The following is a 26,975-nucleotide window of genomic DNA, read 5'->3' as shown; positions in this document are numbered from 1 at the left end:
GGAAACGAACTGAATAAGATAATAGAAGTGCCATCTCATGAGAGCAGATTGCAAGTTTATATGTGGACGGTCCGCAAGGTAAAGCATTAAAAACTAGGAAAATTTAATGCTAAAGAAAAATAAAACAGCCAAGTACTTTATCGAGTCTTAAGCCAATAGGCAAGGTAAATAATAAAAACTTGACAAATAAGTCAATGAATTGTCAATGAAATGCTAGTACTCAGCATATCAAACATGAAAAAGGTCTATGACATAACTGTGTATGCAAAATAAGCTGCAACAGCCTCCAATAGGAAGTCACCGTCTTCATCCGAAAACAGTTCAGCCATCCAATTTAAAAGCGGAAAAGAACATACGTGCTCTCCCAGCACCGGATCCTCTATCACCATCAGAGGACAGCTCGGTGGGTTTTCAAGAAAGCTCTGTTCCAAGAAAGACTGTGCTGCCGCCAGTAAATTCCAGGGACCAAGTAGTCCATGCATCAATGCCACAGCCATAATCCTTTCGCCAGGACAAACCAACTCGTGAGTAATGATAGGAGTCATCAGCTGATTAAAGTCGACGTCAGGAGAAACCGGTCCGCAGAGACACAAATCAATGGCCCAATCGAAATCACAGGTCAGGCAGTGAAATACAGGCTGGACACAGGTGAAGTAGGAGAATCGAAAAGATAATCCATATGCCGTGCTTAATATCGCCAACGGCATTGTGCCATAATATTCTAGCATGCGATTGCGGAACAGTGTCAGCAGCTGCAGGGTCGGAGGTTGCATAGGAGGGACATCCATATTTAAAAATGTAAAAAAGCACAAGAGCGTCCGCTGGTAATGCAAGTAAAAATGCCAATCCACGAACCAGAGTGCAGAAAATACAATGAAAGGAAGCAGGGATGACTCCAAAGATTTTCTCAAATGAAGTCACGAGACCACTGGTAACAACTTTAAAGAAGTGCGTCAGGGACTTTGTGGAGGATGCGTTAAAGATAGTCGGAAACATGTTGCTGAAATTGAAAGGCAAATCTTAATTGAAAAGGGTGTGCACCTCTGTACGGGTGTTCGCTATGTGAAGTACGAAAGTTTCACGGGCCGAACTCAAGGCCACCTCTCTCTGAGACAAAAGAGCTCTTATTCTTGCCATGCCGTTGAAACGTGTCCCAAGGTTGGTATTTGTGGCCAGATTGAAAACTCCCTATGTTCATGTGTGGGAGGAAATAGAACATTTCTGCAGCAAATAACCCGTTCACTTACTGTTACGATAAAAGGAATACTTTTAATTAACTCAGAACAATCTTCATTATTGAGCATCAAATAACTACCATTTTCCAACAACTTGAACGTGGGGATGATAGCAGGAACTGGCGTGCCTTGCAACACGCAAGCCATATTTGGTCGGTGTTTGTTGCATGAACCGTGTAACTGTATGTGCCTACACATTAGTGAATGATCTGGCGTCTCAGTGCATTCCTCTCCATTCAGATAAACTTCTTGATCATCTTTGTAACATCTGTATGTGTATGGAAGCGACCAGACCTCATGAAGAAAAGCACTACCTAAAGGTTCATAACGACCTATTGGTATATATTTCATACAATTTGAAAACTTACATAAAGCAAAAGGCAGCGTTATTAAACCGTGGATAAGGCATGTTGCCAAAAAACCCGCAATCCTCTGCTGATGATGTCACTGAGCATGTCATGAATGATGTAATATGTGACATCATCAGCAGTGGATTACGGGTAATGGTATCTCTAGTTTACTCCGTTATAGCTGTCTTTCTTTTAACATAAGTGTCTGTTTCCTTCCCTTATACTTACTGTTTTTGGTTCGCTTCCGGTTCGTGTACCGGCGAGCGAACTGGGAAGCGAACTAAGAGAAATAGAGGTTGGCACAGTTCCAAATATTGTACCAATTTTTTAATAACGGGGAGGTAGTTCTGAAAAGAACTTTTTTTTGTATTTTTCTGAACATTTTTTTACTGTTTTTGAATTTTTCGGAACAGTTTTATATTTTTTTGGGTTTTTCTTGGAGGGGGCAATGAAAACGATTCATTGTAAAGGGCTCAACAGGAGCAACAAAACAAAAAAAAGAAGTATTTATTATTTTGGGCGTTTCGGACAAACTTGCATATGATAGTCAATAGCTCTGTTGATCAGAGTGATGCTTTTTTCTCCGTAGGAAATGAATCCATCGCAAAATGCGCAGATGTGTTTTACATCACCAAATCTCATTTGTATATTTGGCACCATCTCCCTGCCCTCTGGTCCCGTTACTTCCGGTACAACAGATCTTCTGGCCATAATAGGGAGATTATCTAGGTCGTTCCGAAACTGTGCAGCACTGTAGTTGTTAGGATGCCACCTAGTCATATGGCGATGCATTGTGTAGTTTCCGAAACTGTATTTTTTGTCGGTCCCTCTGGACAGTCTATCTTGACATATAAGGCAAGTTACGTATCTTGCATTTACTTTTTTCTGACCTTTGGGAATTTAAAAAAATTGTCAAATGAAGTTTTCTTTCCGGTGAGACGTCCTGGGCTGCTCAGGCAAAAACTGCCTCTCTTCGTGCTCGTCCTCCTGTTCCTCCTCTTCTTCTTCTTGTTGAATTATAACTTGAGCAGGTGGTCCACTCTTCCTTGGATGTGGTGGAGGTGGTGGGGAAGCACCAGCTGAAGCTACTAAAGAAGCCATTGCTCAGTGATCACAAAGGGTCTTTCTCTCACAATGATGAAAGTCAGAGTGAGGAAAGAAGGAGGGATTTTCATCATTTGGGAAAAACAAGAGTTCTCAACCAATCAAAAGTGTTCATTTTAGATTATATGACCTAGTCTTACATCATTAGGAAACCAAAAGTGAAATGAACCAATGAAAAGTGTTATTACCAAGTCACATGACTTGCTGTGTTTACGTTAAGCGCTTTGCAGGGCCTCCCGGTTTGCTTCCAGAAACCTGCGCTTTGCGACTCGCTTCGCGTACCAGTTCGCTAACGTAGTACGTCATATGACGTATCACGCAACAACGTGAAACGTCATGCGGACGGGAGGCGTCACGATGTTGTTTTCTAACGCGGCACTTGCGGTAAAGAAACGTTTACCGGCTCGCTGTCTATTTCGCGGCATCAAGGTCAGCTAACGGGAAGCTTCCCGATTTGCGAAGCGGGAACGAAGAAAAAAAAATATTTAAAAAAAAAATTATTCATAAACATATAAAATATATTTTGGGATTTAAAGAAGAATACATTTTACAGCTACAGATATTAGCTGTTAAAAAACCAATGAAATTCACAGAAAAAACCATAGGTTATGGACCATATATAGTTAGGAATTAGCATTTACAAAACCTTGAAAATTCACTGAAAAAACCATAGGTTATAGACCATATATAGTTAGGAATTAGCATTTACAAAACCTTGAAAATTCACTGAAAAAACCATAGGTTATAGACCATATATAGTTAGGAATTAGCATTTAAAAAACCTTATTTTACTCACACAAAACCATTGAAATTCCATATATAGTTAGTTGCACTAACTATATATCGCGCACCCGCAATCCACTGCTGATCATGTCACATATTACATCATTCATGACATGGTCAGTGACATCACTGATGACATCACTGATGACATCTCAAATGACATCACTGATGACATCACTGATGACATCTCATTTGACATCATTCTTGTGCTAATACGATAAACCTCTTCAGACTCTAATATAACCTTAGATACACTCAGTGTATACAGACACTCACACACTGCCACTCATCCATGGAGTTACTCACACACCCAGTCAGTCATGCAAAGAAACAATCTCACCTCCATTTCTTCAACTATACAGTTAAACACACCATACTTATTGAAACATATACTAACACATATTTACTCTCTTATACAATCCCTGATACAAGTTCACAATGATCGATACAACCACTCACTCATTCAGTGGCTCTCATGCACAGTTATTTATATATGCCAACTCTCACATGTACTGTGTTTTACATATGTACTTACTATGACATGTAGCATTGAGATATCCATTCACTCATCAATACACTCATGCACACAGTCAACTGCCCATGTAGCTGTTTCCACATGCACTCTTGAACTCATACACCTAGTGAATAAACTGCTCACACATCTATGCATAGAGTCACACACCTTCCAGCCACCCCCACACAAACTCAATCTCCCATAGAAATACTTGGGCAACCAATTAATAACCCATATAGCCTCTCGTATAGCTAATGATCAACACATGCAGCAGTTTACAGAACAACAGACATAATGATGCACAAATTAAGACAGTTTAGTCACTAACCCATGCATTCAGTGAGACACATTTAATCACTCACTCATACAGTCAGTCACGCACCTACTAAATCCTTCATCCAGACACTTATACATCCACTCATTCTTCAATATGTAAGACATATTTTAACTTTACAGAAACATACAGTCACTGGATGTTGTCATCAGTGATGTCATCAGTGATGTCATTTGAGATGTCATCAGTGATGTCATCAGTGATGTCACTGACCATGTCATGAATGATGTAATATGTGACATGATCAGCAGTGGATTGCGGGTGCGCGATATATAGTTAGTGCAACTAACTATATATGGAATTTCAACGGTTTTGTGTGAGTAAAATAAGGTTTTTTAAATGCTAATTCCTAACTATATATGGTCTATAACCTATGGTTTTTTCAGTGAATATATATATATATATATATATATATATATATATATATATATATATTACCTACTGGCGGTCGCCAGTAGGTATATATAGTTAGGATTTTTTCTCTATGGGATTTTTGAAAATTCTATGTCTAATAACTTTGGCGTTTGTGGACGGAATTGGCTGAAATTTTCAGGAAAATGGCACATTTTGTTTCTGAGCAGCCCCTGAAAATTTTGGGGGGGTTCGTCAAGGGGGGGCCGAGAAAAAAGGGGGGTCCCAAAACGCGTTTTTCCCATGTTAATTTCCATAGGGCGGTTGGCCTCACTTTTAGCCCGAACGGCTGAATGGATTTGCACGAAACTTGGCAAAATTGTAGGGACTGGTAGCCCGATGTGCCTTTTGTAGGTCTCAATATATGTGCTCCAGTGGATTTTGAGAAATTAACGTTTAAAAAAAGATATATATCTGTAACAGCGGACTGGGCAGCGGCCCAGGACGCGTACTTGTCGCGCAACGGAGCTTTGTGAAGCGAAGCTGATTGGTTCTCCGGCATCTGTCAACATTCCAAACAGTCCGTAGCGGCCGCCATCTTGTCTCTCGGTAGGATCGAGAGACAAGAGGAGGTCAAAACAAAGGGGGAAATAACTATAAGGGGGCATAGTAGATCCTCGCTGACCCCCTAGGTTTGATGTGGAGGTTTTAAAAGGGCCCCGCGGGGCAAAAAAAAATAATAATAATAATAATCGAACGGCTGAATGGATTTGCACGAAACTTGGCAAAATATTAGGGACTGGTAGCCCGATGTGCCTTTGCTAGGTCTCAATATATGTGCTCCAGTGGATTTTGAGAAATTAACGTTCAAAAAAAGATATATATCTGTAACAGCGCTCCGCTTCGCGTAACGGAGGTTTGCGAAGCTGATTGGTCATTCTGTCACTGGGCTATAGTTGGGCTACATCTGGCTGATATTTGGGCTACATTTGTTTTTTTGTGTGTCTGGCGGCCATCTTTGGGCTACATTGGGCTACATTGGGCTTCATTGGGCTACATTCGGCTAATTAGCAAATAGCTCATCGCAAACTAGGAATGGTAAAGAATCGCTATTTATTCCTTAAAGTTCGCTATTTAGGAAATGCAAAAAACTTTGATGATACATATGGCGGTTCATCTCTAACAAGATAAGAAGCATAGGGATACATTTATGATGACTGGCGCATCACCAGGGATGTGTTAGTCATTCTGTGCCGCTGTTCCGTCACCTATGGTGTGCTGCATTTACAATGCGGCGCATCATGGGGCAAAAACAGCACAGATGCGTGATGTATCTGTGCCGTAAAGGTGGCGCATTGCTGGAGTTGTATCGCAAGTGTGATGAAGCTCCAGCAAGGGTCGGGGGTGCCCCTGTCGCAGGGTTTCTGTTCTCACACAGAACTGTGGACAGAGGATTGGAACCTCGGCGAATGCATTGCTGGAGTTGTATCGCAAGTGTGATGAAGCTCCAGCAAGGGTCGGGGGTGCCCCTGTCGCAGGGTTTCTGTTCTCACACAGAACTGTGGACAGAGGATTGGAACCTCGGCGAATTAGGGTGTCCCAAAACTCACGTTAGTAATGAAAAACTACTTAGCAAGCTAGGTACAGTGTCACATTGGATATAACAAACTCTCAATGTTTAGACAATCCAGAATATGAACTTATAGTACCTCAGGATACGTGGAACTCATGAACAGTCGGTCGTTATAGATTTCTTAGAAACCAGAACATGGAGTTAAGAAGAACAGATGTGTATTTGAAATGTTTATTTACTAATGCCGTCTTCTCAGGCGTAGTACCTTAGATAATAAAAGTACACATATTATCAGTAGCAAAATTACCAGCATAGTTACTAGTACATAAAAAGTGAATGGTGATAGTATGTTAACATGCTGTAAATGAATAAGAGTTAGCAACACTTATAAGCAGCCGCGGGCCGTGGAGGGAGTTACGGTGAGGCAGGGAGGCGGGGAGGGGGAGAAGCAGGGTGGAGAATACAAGTACACATATTATCAGTAGCAAAATTACCAGCATAGTTACTAGTACATAAAAAGCGAATGGTGACAGTATGTTAACATGCTGTAAATGAATAAGAGTTAGCAACACTTATAAGCAGCCGCGGGCCGTGGAGGGAGTTACGGTGGGGCAGGGAGGTGGGGAGGGGGAGGGGCAAGGTAGAGAGGGCTCCACCCTGCTTCTCCCCCTCTCCGCCTCCCTGCCCCATCGTAACTCCCTCCACGGCCCGCGGCTGCTTATATCTCACCCTCCCTAATACACATATTATATTATTTGCTAAGAAGGTCTCTTTGTGTTGGTTTAGGGCGTGCCCATACTTTAGTGTCTTAGATTTGAAGGAATCACATCAGCATACACCAGCTCTCTCTTCATGTGAACCGCATCAACTGTTGTGTATGTGTGTTCGGCAAAGCAATATAAAACCCGCCTCATGCCCAGAATTGGCAGAAGTTGCACTTATGTTATGAGTATGAAGTCGTGGAGATCAGACCTCATAACAATTCTGTATCGTGTTGTTCTTGAAACTTTAGCACTCGCTGTACAGATATAGTTTAACAAGTAAAGCAGATAGTAGACCAATAACATATTATTCTCATGTAAACCACGATGAACTACTAGGTGGAAAGCTAAAGCAACAACTAAGTGTCGTGTGCAGAAGTTGCAAAAAAGGAAAAATGGCGTTTAAACCGGTAATGAGCCCATGCTAACTTAACACGGTGTAAAGATATCCAGGACCTAGATGACACCTCCCCATGATCCGGAAACGAACTGAATAATATAATAGAAGTGCCATCTCATGAGAGCAGATTGCAAGTTTATATGTGGACGGTGCGCAAGGTAAAGCATTAAAAACTAGGAAAATTTAATGCTAAAGAAAAATAAAACAGCCAAGTACTTTATCGAGTCTTAAGCCAATAGGCAAGGTAAATAATAAAAACTTGACAAATAAGTCAATGAATTGTCAATGAAATGCTAGTACTCAGCATATCAAACATGAAAAAGGTCTATGACATAACTGTGTATGCAAAATAAGCTGCAACAGCCTCCAATAGGAAGTCACCGTCTTCATCCGAAAACAGTTCAGCCATCCAATTTAAAAGCGGAAAAGAACATACGTGCTCTCCCAGCACCGGATCCTCTATCACCATCAGAGGACAGCTCGGTGGGTTTTCAAGAAAGCTCTTTTCCAAGAAAGACTGTGCTGCCGCCAGTAAATTCCAGGGACCAATTAGTCCATGCATCAATGCCACAGCCATAATCCTTTTGCCAGGACAAACCAACTCGTGAGTAATGATAGGAGTCATCAGCTGATTAAAGTCGACGTCAGGAGAAACCGGTCCGCAGAGACACAAATCAATGGCCCAATCGAAATCACAGGTCAGGCAGTGAAATACAGGCTGGACACAGGTGAAGTAGGAGAATCGAAAAGATAATCCATATGCCGTGCTTAATATCGCCAACGGCATTGTGCCATAATATTCTAGCATGCGATTGCGGAACAGTGTCAGCAGCTGCAGGGTGGGAGGTTGCATAGGAGGGACATCCATATTTAAAAATGTAAAAAAGCACAAGAGCGTCCGCTGGTAATGCAAGTAAAAATGCCAATCCACGAACCAGAGTGGAGAAAATAGAATGAAAGGAAGCAGGGATGACTCCAAAGATTTTCTCAAATGAAGTCACGAGACCACTGGTAACAACTTTAAAAAAGTGCGCCAGGGACTTTGTGGAGGATGCGTTAAAGATAGTCGGAAACATGTTGCTGAAATTGAAAGGCAAATCTTAATTGAAAAGGGTGTGCACCTCTGTACGGGTGTTCGCTATGTGAAGTACGAAAGTTTCACGGGCCGAACTCAAGGCCACCTCTCTCTGAGACAAAAGAGCTCTTATTCTTGCCATGCCGTTGAAACGTGTCCCAAGGTTGGTATTTGTGGCCAGATTGAAAACTCCCTATGTTCATGTGTGGGAGGAAATAGAACATTTCTGCAGCAAATAACCCGTTCACTTACTGTTACGATAAAAGGAATACTTTTAATTAACTCAGAACAATCTTCATTATTGAGCATCAAATAACTACCATTTTCCAACAACTTGAACGTGGGGATGATAGCAGGAACTGGCGTGCCTTGCAACACGCAAGCCATATTTGGTCGGTGTTTGTTGCATGAACCGTGTAACTGTATGTGCCTACACATTAGTGAATGATCTGGCGTCTCAGTGCATTCCTCTCCATTCAGATAAACTTCTTGATCATCTTTGAAACATCTGTATGTGTATGGAAGCGACCAGACCTCATGAAGAAAAGCACTACCTAAAGGTTCATAACGACCTATTGGTATATATTTCATACAATTTGAAAACTTATATAAAGCAAAAGGCAGCGTTATTAAACCGTGGATAAGGCATGTTGCCAAAAAACCCGCAATCCTCTGCTGATGATGTCACTGAGCATGTCATGAATGATGTAATATGTGACATCATCAGCAGTGGATTACGGGTAATAGTATCTCTAGTTTACTCCCCTATAGCTGTCTTTCTTTTAACATAAGTGTCTGTTTCCTTCCCTTATACTTACTGTTTTTGGTTCGCTTCCGGTTCGCGTACTGGCGAGCGAACTGGGAAGCGAACTAAGAGAAATAGAGGTTGGCACAGTTCCAAATATTGTACCAATTTTTTAATAACGGGGAGGTAGTTCTGAAAAGAACTTATTTTTTTATTTTTCTGAACATTTTTTTACTGTTTTTGAATTTTTCGGAACAGTTTTATATTTTTTTGGGTTTTTCTTGGAGGGGGCAATGAAAACGATTCATTGTAAAGGGCTCAACAGGAGCAACAAAACAAAAAAAAGAAGTATTTATTATTTTGGGCATTTCGTACAAACTTGCATATGATAGTCAATAGCTCTGTTGATCAGAGTGATGCTTTATTCTCCGTAGGAAATGAATCCATCGCAAAATACGCAGATGTGTTTTACATCACCAAATCTCATTTGTATATTTGGCACCATCTCCCTGCCCTCTGGTCCCGTTACTTCCGGTACAACAGATCTTCTGGCCATAATAGGGAGATTATCTAGGTCGTTCCGAAACTGTGCAGCACTGTAGTTGTTAGGATGCCACCTAGTCATATGGCGATGCATTGTGTAGTTTCCGAAACTGTATTTTTTGTCGGTCCCTCTGGACAGTCTATCTTGACATATAAGGCAAGTTACGTATCTTGCATTTACTTTTTTCTGACCTTTGGGAATTTAAAAAAATTGCCAAATGAAGTTTTCTTTCCGGTGAGACGTCCTGGGCTGCTCAGGCAAAAACTGCCTCTCTTCGTGCTCGTCCTCCTGTTCCTCTTCTTCTTCTTCTTGTTGAATTATAACTTGAGCAGGTGGTCCACTCTTCCTTGGATGTGGTGGAGGTGGTGGGGAAGCACCAGCTGAAGCTACTAAAGAAGCCATTGCTCAGTGATCACAAAGGGTCTTTCTCTCACAATGATGAAAGTCAGAGTGAGGAAAGAAGGAGGGATTTTCATCATTTGGGAAAAACAAGAGTTCTCAACCAATCAAAAGTGTTCATTTTAGATTATATGACCTAGGCTTACATCATTAGGAAACCAAAAGTGAAATGAACCAATGAAAAGTGTTATTACCAAGTCACATGACTTGCTGTGTTTACGTTAAGCGCTTTGCAGGGCCTCCCGGTTTGCTTCCAGAAACCTGCGCTTTGCGACTCGCTTCGCGTACCAGTTCGCTAACGTAGTACGTCATATGACGTATCACGCGACAACGTGAAACGTCATGCGGACGGGAGGCGTCACGATGTTGTTTTGTAACGCGGCACTTGCGGTAAAGAAACGTTTACCGGCTTGCGGTCTATTTCGCGGCATCAAGGTCAGCTAACGGGAAGCTTCCCGATTTGCGAAGCGGGAACGAAGAAAAAAAAATATTTAAAAAAAAAATTATTCATAAACATATAAAATATATTTTTGGATTTAAAGAAGAATACATTTTACAGCTACAGATATTAGCTGTTAAAAAACCAATGAAATTCACAGAAAAAACCATAGGTTATGGACCATATATAGTTAGGAATTAGCATTTACAAAACCTTGAAAATTCACTGAAAAAACCATAGGTTATAGACCATATATAGTTAGGAATTAGCATTTACAAAACCTTGAAAATTCACTGAAAAAACCATAGGTTATAGACCATATATAGTTAGGAATTAGCATTTAAAAAACCTTATTTTACTCACACAAAACCATTGAAATTCCATATATAGTTAGTTGCACTAACTATATATCGCGCACCCGCAATCCACTGCTGATCATGTCACATATTACATCATTCATGACATGGTCAGTGACATCACTGATGACATCACTGATGACATCTCAAATGACATCACTGATGACATCACTGATGACATCTCAAATGACATCACTGATGACATCACTGATGACATCTCAAATGACATCACTGATTACATCACTGATGACATCTCATTTGACATTACTGATCACATCACTGATGACATCATTCATGTGATAATACGATAAACCTCTTCAGACTCTAATATAACCTTAGATACACTCAGTGTAAACAGACACTCATAGACTGTCACTCATCCATGGAGTTACTCAGACACTTAGTCAGTCATGCAAAGAATCAATCACACCTCCATTTCCTCAACTATACAGTTATACACACCTTACTTATTCAAACATATACTAAAACATATTTACTCACTTATACAATCCTGGATACAAGTTCACAATGATCCATACAGCCACTCACACATTCACTGGCTCTTATGCACAGTTATTTATATATGGTAACTCTCACATGTACTGTGTTTTACATATGTACTTACTTTGACATGTAGCACTGAGACATCCATTCACTCACCAATACACTCATGCACACAGTCAACCGCCCATACAGCTGTTTCCACATGCACTTTTGAACCCATACATCCAGTCAATCAACTGCTCACACATCTATGCAGAGAGTCATACACCTCCCAGCCACCCACACACACACTCAGTCTCCCATACAAATGCTTGGGCAACCAATCAATAACCCATACAGTTAATCATATAGCTAATGATCAACACATGCAGCAGTTTACAGAACAACAGACATAATGATGCACAAATTAAGACAGTTTAGTCACTAACCCATGCACTCAGTGAGACACATTTAATCAGTCACTCATACAGTCAGCCATGCCCCTACTAAATCCTTCATCAAGACACTTATACATCCATTCATTCTTCAATATGTAAGACATATTTTAACTTTACAGAATTATACAGTCACTGGATGACGTCATCAGTGATCTCATCAGTGATGTCATTTGAGATGTCATCAGTGATGTCATCAGTGATGTCACTGACCATGTCATGAATGATGTAATATGTGACATGATCAGCAGTGGATTGCGGGTGCGCGATATATAGTTAGTGCAACTAACTATATATGGAATTTCAATGGTTTTGTGTGAGTAAAATAAGGTTTTTTAAATGCTAATTCCTAACTATATATGGTCTATAACCTATGGTTTTTTCAGTGAATATATATATATATTACCTACTGGCGATAGCCAGTAGGTATATATAGTTAGGATTTTTTTCCTATGGGATTTTTGAAAATTCTATGTCGAATAACTTTGGAGTTTGAGGACAGAATTGGCTGCAATTTTCAGGAAAATGGAACATTTTGTTTCTGAGCAGCCCCTGAAAATTTGGGGGGGTTTCGTCAAGGGGGGGCCTAGAAAAAAGGGGGGTCCCAAAACGTGTTTTTCCCATGCAATTTTCCATAGGGCGGTTGGCCTCACTTTTAGCCTGAACGGCTGAATGGATTTACACCAAACTTGGCAAAATTGTAGGGACTGGTAGCCCGATGTGCCTTTGCTATGTCTCAAGATATAGGCTCCAGTGGTTTTTACGAAAATTAACTTTGAAAAATATATATTGGGCTACATTGGGCTATATATATGTTGGAGCCCAAATGTAGCCCAATGTAGCCCAATGTAGCTCAATGTAGCCCAATGTAGCCCTAATATGGCCACCAGAGACAAAAAAAAACAAATGTAGCCCAAATATCAGCCAGATGTAGCCCAACTATAGCCCAATGACAGAATGTCCCAGAGTGTTCTAAAGAACAACTAGAGTGCTAACAGTCCTACTTATTACAAAGGTATGGCACACCTGAAGCCATCTTGATTGGAATAAAGTGGTAACTCTTAAAACATTTAATTTAAAAAGGAACAAAATGAGGGGGTTCATTTTGCCATAGAAAGTATGATTAGCGAATATATGACGAAATCCCGCATACCATCAGTCTGCAAAAAAAATCCCGCATGTACTATTAGGCCGCAAATTAAAATAACGAAAACTTTTAGAACGAATATGCCTTTAGCATACACTAAACAACTAAACTACCCTAAACCCTAATACACTACCCCCAGCATGACCCTACACTACACAAACAGTACAACACTACCCTAAACCCTAAAACACTACCCCCAGCATGACCCTACACTACACAAACACTACAACACTACCCTAAACCCTAAAACACTACCCCCAGCATGACCCTACACTACGCAAACACTACAACACTACCCAAAACCCTAAAACACTACACCCCAGCATGACCCTACACTACGCAAACACTACAACACTACCCTAAACCCTAAAACACTACCCCCAGCATGACCCTACACTACACAAACACTACAACACAACCCTAAACCCTAAAACACTACCCCCAGCACGACCCTACACTACGTAAACACTACAACACAACCCTAAACCCTAAAACACTACCCCCAGCATGACCCTACACTACGCAAACACTACAACACTACCCTAAACCCTAAAACACTACCCCCAGCATGACCCTACACTACGCAAACACTACAACACTACCCAAAACCCTAAAACACTACACCCCAGCATGACCCTACACTACGCAAACACTACAACACTACCCTAAACCCTAAAACACTACCCCCAGCATGACCCTACACTACGCAAACACTACAACACTACCCAAAACCCTAAAACACTACACCCCAGCATGACCCTACACTACGCAAACACTACAACACTACCCTAAACCCTAAAACACTACCCCCAGCATGACCCTACACTACGCAAACACTACAACACTACCCTAAACCCTAAAACACTACCCCCAGCATGACCCTACACTACGCAAACACTACAACACTACCCTAAACCCTAAAACACTACCCCCAGCATGACCCTACACTACGCAAACACTACAACACTACCCTAAACCCTAAAACACTACCCCCAGCATGACCCTACACTACGCAAACACTACAACACTACCCTAAACCCTAAAACACTACCCCCAGCATGACCCTACACTACGCAAACACTACAACACTACCCAAAACCCTAAAACACTACCCCCAGCATGACCCTACACTACGCAAACACTACAACACTACCCAAAACCCTAAAGCACTACCCCCCAGCATGACCCTACACTACACAAACACTACAACACTACCCAAAACCCTAAAACACTACCCCCAGCATGACCCTACACTACGCAAACACTACAACACTACCCAAAACCCTAAAACACTACCCCCAGCATGACTCTACACTACGCAAACACTACAACACTACCCAAAACCCTAAAACACTACACCCCAGCATGACCCAACACTACAACACAACCCAAAACCCTAAAACACTACCCCCAGCATGACCCTACACTACGCAAACACTACAACACTACCCAAAACCCTAAAACACTACCCCCAGCATGACCCTACACTACGCAAACACTACAACACTACCCTAAACCCTAAAATACTACACCCCAGCATGACCCTACACTACGCAAACACTACAACACTACCCAAAACCCTAAAACACTACCCCCAGCATGGCCCTACACTACGCAAACACTACAACACTATCCTAAACCCTAAAACACTACGCCCAGCATGACCCTACACTACGCAAACACTACAACACTACCCTAAACCCTAAAACACTAGCCCCAGCATGACCCTACACTACGCAAACACTACAACACAACCCTAAACCCTAAAACACTACCCCCCAGCATGACCCTACACTACGCAAACACTACAACACTACCCTAAACCCTAAAACACTACCCCCAGCATGACCCTACACTACGCAAACACTACAACACAACCCTAAACCCTAAAACACTACCCCCAGCATGACCCTACACTAAACAACCACCACAACTCTACACTACACTAACACAACACTACACTACACAACACTACACTACACTACACAATCACTAACCCACGAAAAAATTAACACAAACCCACTTACCTCTCTCGTCATCGTGGTTTTCACAACGCAAATGCATTTACCATACATGCCTTTAAAACGTAATTCTTTGTAAAGGCATGCGCGATAAATGCACATGCGTTTTGAAAAAATGCGGGATAATGGTATGCGAGGTCAATGACCTTGCGGGATAATGGTATGCGGACTGAAAGTCTGCGGGATAAAAAATGCGGGAAAATGGCTGCAAACCATGATTAGCAGCAGACTTCCCTGGTGAGCAATAGCTTTACTACAGTGATCTAATGAGCAACTAGAGTGCTAACATTCAGAATTCATGGCAAATGTGTGACACATCTGAAATGAATGCCTTCTTGATAGAACCAAAGTAAACAAGCATTGAAAATGCAATAGATCTCGCCCTTGTTTAAGTTAAAGCCATTCTGTTTGTAATGAGGTGGCTTTTTAGCTTTGCTTTTATTAGTGTTTTTAAAACTTTCATGTAAATAACATGCATATGTATGCATATATGTATATGTATGCATGCATTTATATTTATATAGATATGCAGATTATATATGTTTATATATGTATATTACCTACTGGCGATAGCCAGTGGGTATATATAGTTAGGATTTTTTCTCTATGGGATTTCTGAAAATTCTATGTCTAATAACTTTTGCGTTTGTGGACAGAATTGGCTGAAATGTTCAGGAAAATGGCACATTTTGTTTCTGAGCAGCCCCTGAAAATTTGGGGTGGTTTCGTCAAGGGGGGGCCGAGAAAAAAGGGGGGTCCCAAAACGCGTTTTTCCAATTCATTTTTCCATAGGGCGGTTGGACTCCCTTTTAGCTCGAACGGCTGAATAGATTTACATGAAACTTGGCAAAATTGTAGATATGGTTTGCCCGACGTGCCTTTGCTATGTCTCAATATATGTGCTCCAGTGGATTTTGAGAAATTAACGTTTAAAAAAATATATATATCTGTGACAGCGCTCCGGTTAGCGCCCCGGTTCGCGTACCTGACGCGTAACGGAACTTCGCGAACCGAAGCTGATTGGCTCTCCGGTGTCTGTCAACATTCTAAACAGTCCGGAGCGGCCGCCATTTTTTGCGATTTTACGCAGTAGAGGCGCGTCCCGGTACGCTCACCGGGCAGCTCACCGGGCAGCTCACCGGGCAGCTAACCGGCAGCGTAGCTGTCAACATTGTAAACAGTCCGGAGCGGCCGCCATCTTGTCTCTCGGTAGGTTCGAGAGACAAGATGTGGTGAAAAAAGAAGGGGGAAATGAAGGAAAGGGGGCAATGTAAACCCCTCCTGACCCCCTAGGATTGATGAGGGGGATATTAAAGTCCCCCGTGATTTTTTGCCGTAGAGGCGCTTCCCGGTACGCGAACCGGGCAGCTAACTGGCAGCGTAACGGGAGTCCGCCATCTTGTGTTTTTGGAGCGTCCGGTTCGCGTACCAGGTAGCGTCCCAGTAAGCGTAACAAGGGGAAAACCAAGAGAAACAGTAAAAAAAAAATTAAGGGAATAGATTTCCAGCAAACTTGGCAAAATTGTAGGGACTGTTTGTTTGATGTGCCTTTGCAAGACCTCAAGATATGTGCACGTGTGGATTTTGTCTAATTAAGGTTAAAAAAAATATATATATCTGTAAGCGTGCTCCGGCACGCTTACGTTACGGGTTTTGTTTGCGCTGCAGAGCCGATATGTCACGGTTATGCGACGCGTCATGAGGCGTCTCACGTGGCTACGTGATACGTCACGTAATAAAGAATATATTTTACAGCTATAGATATTAGCTTTTAAAAAACCAATGAAATTCACTGAAAAAACCATAGGTTATAGACCATATATAGTTAGGAATTTGCATTTACAAAACTGTTACATTCCATGTATATATATATAACCCTGTTCCTTTAAGTTTCCTTTGTTATCTTTTAAGTGTTCTTAGAACACTACTGCTCTCCAAGTTTCAGGTCAGTTGCACTGTTCCTGTGGATCTGGAAGCTGCCTGCTGTGTTGCTGTGCTGTGAATAAACCTCTTCAACTATACCCAGCTTATGTGGATTATTTAACAAAATTGGCGACGAGGGTGACTCTATCCTGATTGAGGACCACAGCACAGAGGTGGAGTTTCGTTTTGGAACAATTATCTTATTTTGGAAAACATTGGAGAAAAGGAATATCGTTTCTGCTTAGAAAACCCGTTTTGTACAACCTACGATTCTCTGGTGAAGAAAGAAAAAAAAACCTTGTTTCAAAACTCCTACCAACAACCAATTGGGAAATTTTTGACGTTTTTGGATATTTCTGTGGTGTTATCTTTAAACCATCGTGAAGCGGCAAGGCGCGAGACCAGTGCGCGATCAAGTGTTTACCTTCAACCATTGTGAAGCAGCAAAGCGCGAGACCAGTGCGCGATCAAGTGTTTACCTTCAAATGCATCGTGAGCGGAGCAGCAAGGTACGAGGCCAGCACGCGAGTGAACAGCTGTTCACATCTGCTTGAGAAGCCTTCTCGCGCACCACAATTGGGACAGCTGACCGGCTCCACAAGTAAATTGCCGCTACGGAAAGGAACGCGACTACTTGAACGTCATCGCGCTACATAACGTGCGTGAAGACGTCATCACGCAACGTCAAACAGCGTGGCGGCCATTTTGAAAACATTGTTTATCTCCATGACAACAGTTTGTTCGCGTTGTCGAGTGAGAAAGGTCGCGCTATCAATGTCAACAGATCTGGATTAATTTCACATTTAGTACAAATCGTACTTAACTTTGAGAATTCATTTCAAGCAAGTAATGTTAGTTAGTTATATACTAAACTTAAATAAGAAATGTTTATTTAATTCATAACATTTACAAATTACAATTAGTATTTATCATCAAATCAGCAGCAGTTAATAACTTTATATTCTCTCAATTGATATCAATTCACCCACAGTTATAGTATTTAGTAACAATTATATTACCAATAATACAAGTTTTGTACACAGTGTTTAAAAAATTCAAGACATGCAGTTTGATCCCCCCGAAAAGTTTTTACAAAATAAGGGTGACCCACCTATACCTTGGACTCGGTGGAAAGAGGAGCTTTTCAACTATATGAAGGCTATAGATGGTGAACGCATGGGGGCGGAGAGAAAGAAGAGTATTCTTTTACATTGTCTCGGTTCTGAAGGGCAAATGGTATTTAGAGCTTTACCACCCATTCCTCCTGAGTTAGGTGAAGGAGAATCAACGAATGTATATAAGGAAGCTCTAATTAGAATTGAGAAAAGATTCAAACCAGTTTCCAACATAGCTCTAAATAGGTATAAGTTTTATACTCGTGCACAACTAGACTCAGAATCCTTTGATGATTTCATAACTGCCTTGAGATCATTAGCTGTTCACTGTAATTTTGGCACCATATGTGATGAGATGTTAAGGGATCAAATAATTGTACATGTCAAGAATAAAAAAACACAAGAGCGGTCATGGGAATTAGGTGATCCTAAGTTATCGGAAGCGATTTCGATTGCCAAGTCACTAGAACAATCTGAGTAATGGATGCTTACTGTACAAAAACATCAGAGTAGCAAGTCAGATTCCCATGATGAAGTTTGTATGATCAAGCAAGGTGAAAGAAATAATGAAAACGTACGTTCTTTTACAAACAACAACAAAATTTATAACACAGGGAATTACAAAAGATATGAAAAATCTATTATTTGCTACAAATGTGGTAGTAAAATGCATGTTGCTTCATTTCCTAGATGCCCTGCTATTAATAAAGAATGCAGGAAGTGTGGAAGATTAGGACATTTTTCCAATATGTGTAGAGATACAGGGAGATTTACTCAAAATTCTAATGTTAAAGTGGCTGTGGTTACAAATGACACACAGGAAGATTGCAATGGTGTTCCCGAAAACACAGAGAATGTTTCTTCAATTAATAAAGGTTTTGTAGTTTATTTGGATGAAGAAATTTCCTTGATCACTTCAGAAGGTCAATGTATCAAAAAACCCATTTGTGAAATGTTTGTGTTTGGTATTAGTCTCAACTTAATGGCTGATTCAGGGTCACCATGGACCATTATCACCAAAGAATATTTTGATGAAAGATTAAGACATGTGCTGAATATAAATGATATTCTTCCCTCATGTATTCGCGCACTTAGTTTCAATGGATCAAAAGTGGACATTTTAGGACACTTTGTGGTTAAGATTACCTTTAGATCCAGGTGTGTCCAAATTAGTTTACATATTGCTGAAAAAGGAGTGAATGTAATTGGTTGCATGGATCAATGGAGATTTGGTATAATTCTAAATCCTCGTGCAAAGGATCCTGTTATGTTGGGTGAGTTTTTTGAGGATTGTAATATATCCGCCATTTCCAATGAAAAAGAGATTGATATGATCCAATCTAAATTTAAGGATGTGTTCTCAGACAAGTTGGGCATGCTTAAAAATTTTTCACATAAAATTAAACTCAAAGCTGGAGTTGTTCCTGTAAAACAGAAATTGAGATCTGTTCCCATCAATGTTAGGGAAGAGCTTAAGAAAACCTTGGATGATTTGGTTAAAGAGGGCATTATAGAAGCCATTGATTCAGCTGAATGGGTTTCCCCGATCGTTTTAGTAAGAAAAACTGATCAATCTTTGAGAATGTGTGTAGACCTGAGAGCACTTAATTTAGCGATGTTAGTAGATTGCCATCCCCTTCCCAACATTAACGAAGTTGTTTCCATGCTAGAAGGTGCCAAAGTTTTCTCCACACTTGATTTGAGATCAGCTTATCACCAAATTTCCCTGACAGATGATTCCAAGTGTCTCACGGCTTTTATTACCTCTCAAGGAGGTCTTTTTCAGTATACAAGGATGCCGTTCGGGTTGGCTTCGGCAGCCTCAGTCTTTCAGAGGGTCATGTATAATATTTTTAGAGATGTGGAACATTTTGTGAGCTGTTTCCAAGACGATATTTTGATTTTTTCTAGTACTGACGAGGAACATGTAGTTCATTTAAACTGTGTTTGTGAAAAGTTGAGAAAGAGTGGTCTTACTTTGAAGGCAAAAAAGTGTAAACTATTTCAGTCTACCGTTGAATATCTAGGTCATACTTTGTCCGGAAATGGTGTTTGTCCAAAAAAGTCCAATGTGGATGGAATCAGCAAGTCTCCCTCACCTGTAAATAGAGATCAGTTGTTATCCTTTGCAGGAATGTGCGAATATTATAGTAAATTTGTCAATAACTTTGCCACCAAAATGGAACCACTAAGAAAACTATTGAGACATGGAAATGATTTTGTGTGGGAAAAAGAACAACAAGTAGCATTTGATCTCATAAAAAATGACATTTTACATGCCCCTACTCTTAAACCGTTTTGCTTAAACAAAATGTGTATTATCACGGTAGATGCAAGTATGTATGGTATAGGGTCTGTATTATCTCAAAGATCAGGCCAAGATGAATGGAATGTATGTTTTGCATCTCGTACTCTTAATGAAACTGAACGCAGGTATGCGGTCATTGAAAAGGAACTTTTGGCTTGTGTTTGGGCCATTGAGCATTTTAGGAATTTTATATGGGGAAGTAAGTTTGTGTTAAGAACTGATCACAAACCATTAGTTAATATTCTTTCCCCTGGTGGAGGTTGGAATTCCACAGCTCGCATATCCAGACTGACTTCCAGACTCCAAGAATATTCATTTACTCCAGAGTATGTTCCAGGAAAAAAAAATGTTGTTGCAGACTTTTTGTCTCGTCATCCTTGTGAGGGTTCTGTCAATGAGAAAACAAGTGATTCAGATGTTGTTATGTTACTACAAGATGTTCTTTCTACTTCCTTTACTGAAATTTCTGAAGAAATGTGGGAAAATTCTGATAATTTGGATCTCACTTTACAAACTATTAAAAGATTTATTCAAGAAGGATGGCCGGAAAAAAAATTGTTGAAGGAAGATTTTATGCCATTTTTAATGTTTCAAATGAGTTGGAGTTAGAGAATAACTTAGTTTTCAAGTCTGGTAAATGTATTCCACCTTTCAATGTGCAAAGTATAATTTTAGATATTGCACACAAATCTCATCCTGGGATGTCTGCCATGAAAAGATTGATCAGAAATTTTTTTTGGTGGCCATCTTTGGATCGTTTGGTGGAACACAAAGTCAGGGAATGTGTTGTCTGTATGGGAAATGACAAGATGTTGAAAACCAATATTCCCCCTTTGAAAACCACTTCTTGGCCTACAACACCATGGAAAAAAATTTCTTTTGACATTTCTGGTCCATTTATGTGTCTTCCTTCCGATTCTAGGTACGCCATGGTGTTGATAGATTATCATTCCAAATGGCCAGAAGTCAAGTTCGTTTCCTCAGCCTCTACCGGTGTTGTAGTAGAGTTCTTTAAAGAGACTTTTGCCAGGGAAGGCTGCCCTTCTATTTTAGTCACTGATAATGGGGTTCAACTCACATCAGTAGAAATGGAAAATTTTCTTAAGTTACATTCTATAAAACACCATACTGTTTCTTTTTATGAACCACATGAAAACGGCCTTGTAGAACGATTTAATAGAGTTTTGAAAGGTTTCATTTCTGATAGTTTTAAAAATGGTTCGGATTGGAAGACAAAATTGAGGGAAAAACTTTGGTCCTACAGGATTACTCCACATTCCACTACTGAGGTTAGTCCATTCCGTTTACTCAAGGGACGTGATCCTGTTTCGTCTATTTGTCCTTGGTGGTTCAGAGATAAGTGTGCCAATAAGTCTTTCTCTGATGATTTAGTTGATTTAGCTGAACGCAAAGTTGAAACTAAACAAGCTAAATCCAAGGCATGGTATGATAAAAAGTGGAATGTTAAGTCTTCTAATTTTTCTGTGGGAGATGTGGTTAGAATTAAGAAACCTGGTTTAATTTCAAAATGTTCCAGTAAGTTTGGTAAACCTATGAAAATAGTTAAAGTTTTTAGCAACAGTGTTATTACTCAAGATGGTAGACTCTGGAATATCAGAAGAGTTGCGAAGTGTCCCACTTCGCATTTAGTTTCCTCTCCATGTTCTCAAAACATTACCAATCATTCTATTGCTTCAAGAGTCAAGTCCTCTGATCGCTCAAGATTAGTTCCTGTTAAATTAAATGACTATGTAAAATAATCATCTGTCATTTTATTTGTATTGAAAGGAGATGTGTTACATTCCATGTATATATATATAACCCTGTTCCTTTAAGTTTCCTTTGTTATCTTTTAAGTGTTCTTAGAACACTACTGCTCTCCAGGTTTCAGGTCAGTTGCACTGTTCCTGTGGATCTGGAAGCTGCCTGCTGTGTTGCTGTGCTGTGAATAAACCTCTTCAACTATACCCAGCTTATGTGGATTATTTAACAAAAACCTTGAAAATTCACTGAAAAAACCATAGGTTAGAGACCATATATAGTTAGCTGGACATTTTATTGACATGAAACCAATGAAATTCCATATATAGTTAGTTGCACTAACTATATATCGCGCACCCGCAATCCACTGCTGATGATGTCACATATTACATCATTCATGACATGCTCAGTGACATCACTGATGACATCACTGATGACATCTCAAATGACATCACTGATGACATCTCAAATGACATCACTGATGACATCATGACACACCAATACCAGTTACTACATACGCACTCACTGATTCCTACGTCTACACACACATTCACTCATTCACCCATACAATCACTCATACATACAGTCACTCATTATTACAACACTATCATATGCACTCATACACCTATGCAGACACTCACACACTGCCACTCATCCATGGAGTTACTCACACACCTAGTCAGTCCTGTAAAGAATCAATCACACTTCCATTTCCTCATCTATACAGTTAAACACAGAACACCATACTTCAGTGACATCACTGATGACATCACTGATGACATCTCAAATGACATCACTGATGACATCTCAAATGACATCACTGATGACATCATGACACACCAATACCAGTTACTACATACGCACTCACTGATTCCTACGTCTACACACACATTCACTCATTCACCCATACAATCACTCATACATACAGTCACTCATTATTACAACACTATCATATGCACTCATACACCTAGTCAGTCCTGTGAAGAATCAATCACACTTCAATTTCCTCATCTATACAGTTAAACACAGAACACCAAACTTTTCACACATATATTAACACATACTTACTCTCTTATACAATCACTGATACAAGTACACATTGATATGCACAGAGTCACACACCTCCCAGCCAGCCACACACACACTCAGTCTTCCATACATCCACTCATTCTTCAATATGTAAAACATATTTAAACTTTACAAAAACACACAGACACTAGATGATGTCATCAGTGATGTCATTTGAGATGTCATCAGTAATGTCATCAGTGATGTCATTTGAGATGTCATCAGTGATGTCACTGACCATGTCATGAATGATGTAATATGTGACATCATCAGCAGTGGATTGCGGGTGCGCAATATATAGTTAGTGCAACTAACTATATATGGAATTTCATTGGTTTCATGTCAATAAAATGTCCAGCTAACTATATATGGTCTCTAACCTATGGTTTTTTCAGTGAATATATATATATATATATATATATATATTTATATATATATATATATATATATATATATATATATATACATATATATATATATATATATATCCTCAAAACTTTTCTCCCAGCTGTGCAAAAACACGCGAGGTTTGTTTGAAGAGAAAAAACAAAGGAGTAGATCCCGAGGAAAATAAAATTCGTCTAATAACAGACTATTCAGAAGAGAGTGAAAAAATTGGCAAAATTCTCCGAAGAAATTGGAAATTGTTACAATTAGACAACACTGTTAAAGAGATTGTGGGAACACATCCTATAATAACCTACAGGCGTGCCAAAAATCTAAAGGACTATCTGATACACAGCCACTTTCAGAAAAAGAGACAGGATGATTGGCTGAAAACCAAAGGATTTATGAAATGCCATGGGTGTAAAATGTGCCAGATAGCCAAGCCAACAAAAGAAATAATTCTGGCCAACAAAAAGAAATGGAAAATCAGACAGTGTATCACGTGCAAAACACCATTCACGGTATATGTGGTGGAGTGCCCCTGCCCCATGCAATATGTTGGAAGCACAACTGTGGAATTGAAGAACCGAATTTTGCAACATATGAGGGCCACAATTCATAAGGACCGCTCTAATGCCATAGCCAAACATATGGAACTAGCACACCAGGGTGATTGGCAAAAACTGAAATTTTATGGCATTCAAACTATTTTTAAAGGTGAGCGGGGGGGTGATCGAGAGAAAAAACTGAGACAAGTTGAATCGAAATTCATCATTAACCTGAGGACCCTGCACCCGAATGGGTTGAATCAATCGGAGGAGTTGTATGTGCACCTTTGAACTGACATTAATCTAATTTTGCAAAGACATGTCTCAATAATAAGTATGAGTCAGCCTATTGGAAGGCATTTCAAAGAATGTTATTCGCAGCCTATTGGAAGGCACATGACTAAAATGCATTTAATTTTGGGAATTTGTATTAATTATTAATTTAGATGCACCTTTTTCAAAAACAGTCTTTTGTCAAAAGTTTGTAAAAACTACAAGAACCACAATTCTTAGCACACCATGTGACAGGAAACACAGTTTTTTTGAAAAAATGAAAAAAATTGGTTGTGGTTAAATGTTTGTGGGTGGGGTAAACCCAGTGATCGTGAGCAAGGTGGAGTGACACCGAAACGCGTAGATCTCTGTGCCTGTTGCCCTTGGAAATGAGTGAAATAAAAAGGATTACTGTTTAAAATCGAAAGTTGGCTGTGCGACCCGTTTTTCCCAGCTGGGAGAAAAGTTTTGAGGATAATAGCGGCTTGGTTCTGCCGCAGGATACCGCACATGCGTGAGCGCTGCATAATCTCCCGCAGAGGAACTGTCTTGGAGGAATATATATATATATATATATATATATATACATATATATATATATATATATATATATATTTATTTATATTTATTTATTTATTTCCAGGTTTGTATGGCGCTATGAATCGATTCCCGAAGGAATATCTCCGCGCCTTTGGCACAACCAAAGAACAGAATATATATATATATTCACTGAAAAAAACATAGGTTATAGACCATATATAGTTAGGAATTAGCATTTACAAAACCTTGAAAATTCACTGAAAAAACCATAGGTTATAGACCATATATAGTTAGGAATTAGCATTTAAAAAACCTTTATTTTACTCACACAAAACCATTGAAATTCCATATATAGTTAGTTGTACTAACTATATATCGCGCACCCGCAATCCACTGCTGATCATGTCACATATTACATCATTCATGACATGGTCAGTGACATCACTGATGACATCACTGATGACATCTCAAATGACATCACTGATGACATCACTGATGACATCTCAAATGACATCGCGTTAGCGCACCCGGAAGTGTCCCGGGGCGCGGACCGGGGCGCGAAGCTTAGCGACCCAGAAGCTAACCGGGGAGCGTTCCGCAGCGCGTAACATGAGCGTGAGAGGTCATGTGACTTGTTAGTAAAACTTTTCATTGGTTCATTTCACTTTTGGTTTCATAATGATGGAAGGCTAGGTCAAATGACTTAAAAATAACACTTTTCATTGGTTGAGAAGTATTGTTTTTCCCAAATGATGAAAACCCCTCCTTCTTTCCTCACTCTGACTTTCATCATTGTGAGAGGAAGACCTATTTTGCTTGTTGGAAGACCTATTTTGCTTGTGTGAAAATGGCTTCATTGGTTGCTTCAGCTGGTGCACCCCCACCACCACCACCACCTCCTCATGGGAAGAGAGGACCACCTCCCCAGGTCCTTACCAACACTGAGGAGGAAGAGGAAGAAATGGATGAGGAGGGAGAAGAACCACAATTTTTAGAAGAGTTGCCCCGGGTTTCCAGAAAGAAAGCCAGTTTCATCTGGCAGTTTTTTTCAATGCCTCGTGGCCAAAAAAAGGTCAACGCAAGGTATGTCACCTGCCTGATATGCAAGGAACAATTGTCCAGAGGGACGGACAAAAATATAGCTTTGGAAATCACACAATGCACAGGCACATGACAAGGAAACATCCCCTAAATTACAGCCGGGCAGAATTAAGGGATATGCACGACAATCCAAGACCAACTCCTGTGGCCAGACCAACAATACCGGTTTCTCTAACACCAGAAGAGGCACGGGAAACTGTGCCAAATATTCAAGAAAATTTTGGGCACATGATTCATTTATGTATGCACTGTCGTGCATTATTAGCTTGTGGCAACATGAGCATCAATGCACTCAACCTGGCATATGAACACCATGATTGCCCTAACCGCCCCCAGTAATTTTTTTTTGCTCCTGTTGAGCCATTTTCAACGCCTGTTTTTTGTTGTTCCCCCCCCCCAAAAAAACCAAAAAAAATATAAAATCGTTCAAAAAATACAAAAAAAACCAAAAAATGTTCAAAAAAAAAAAATATATAAAACAACAAAAATATTAAAAAAAAAGTTCTTTTCAGAACTACCTTCCCTTTCCAAAAAAATTGCTAGAATGTTTAGCACTCTGGCAAGCTCTATTTCTTTTGGTTCGCTTCCGGGTTAGCTTCCCGGTACGCGGACCGGGAGCTAACCAAAAAAATAAAAAAAAATAAAAAAGTGTAAGTATAAGGAAAGGAAACAGAGAGTGATGTTAAAAGAAAGACAGCTATAGGGAATAAAGAAGAGATACTGTTTAATAGATCTATTTACCGAAGAAAAGACGGAAGAGGGTATAATTGTGAAAAACAAATTAGATAAGGAAGTGAAAGAAAAAAAAAGAGAGTATAACATTAACAAAGAAGAGTTTCTTGGAGAATGTGAGTGAATGTTCAAAATAAGATTAAAACATGA

The sequence above is a fragment of the Lissotriton helveticus genome, chromosome 4_1 (assembly GCF_964261635.1).
Source record: "Lissotriton helveticus chromosome 4_1, aLisHel1.1, whole genome shotgun sequence".
Taxonomy (NCBI): Eukaryota; Metazoa; Chordata; class Amphibia; order Caudata; family Salamandridae; genus Lissotriton; species Lissotriton helveticus.
This window is presented reverse-complemented; position numbering follows the sequence as displayed.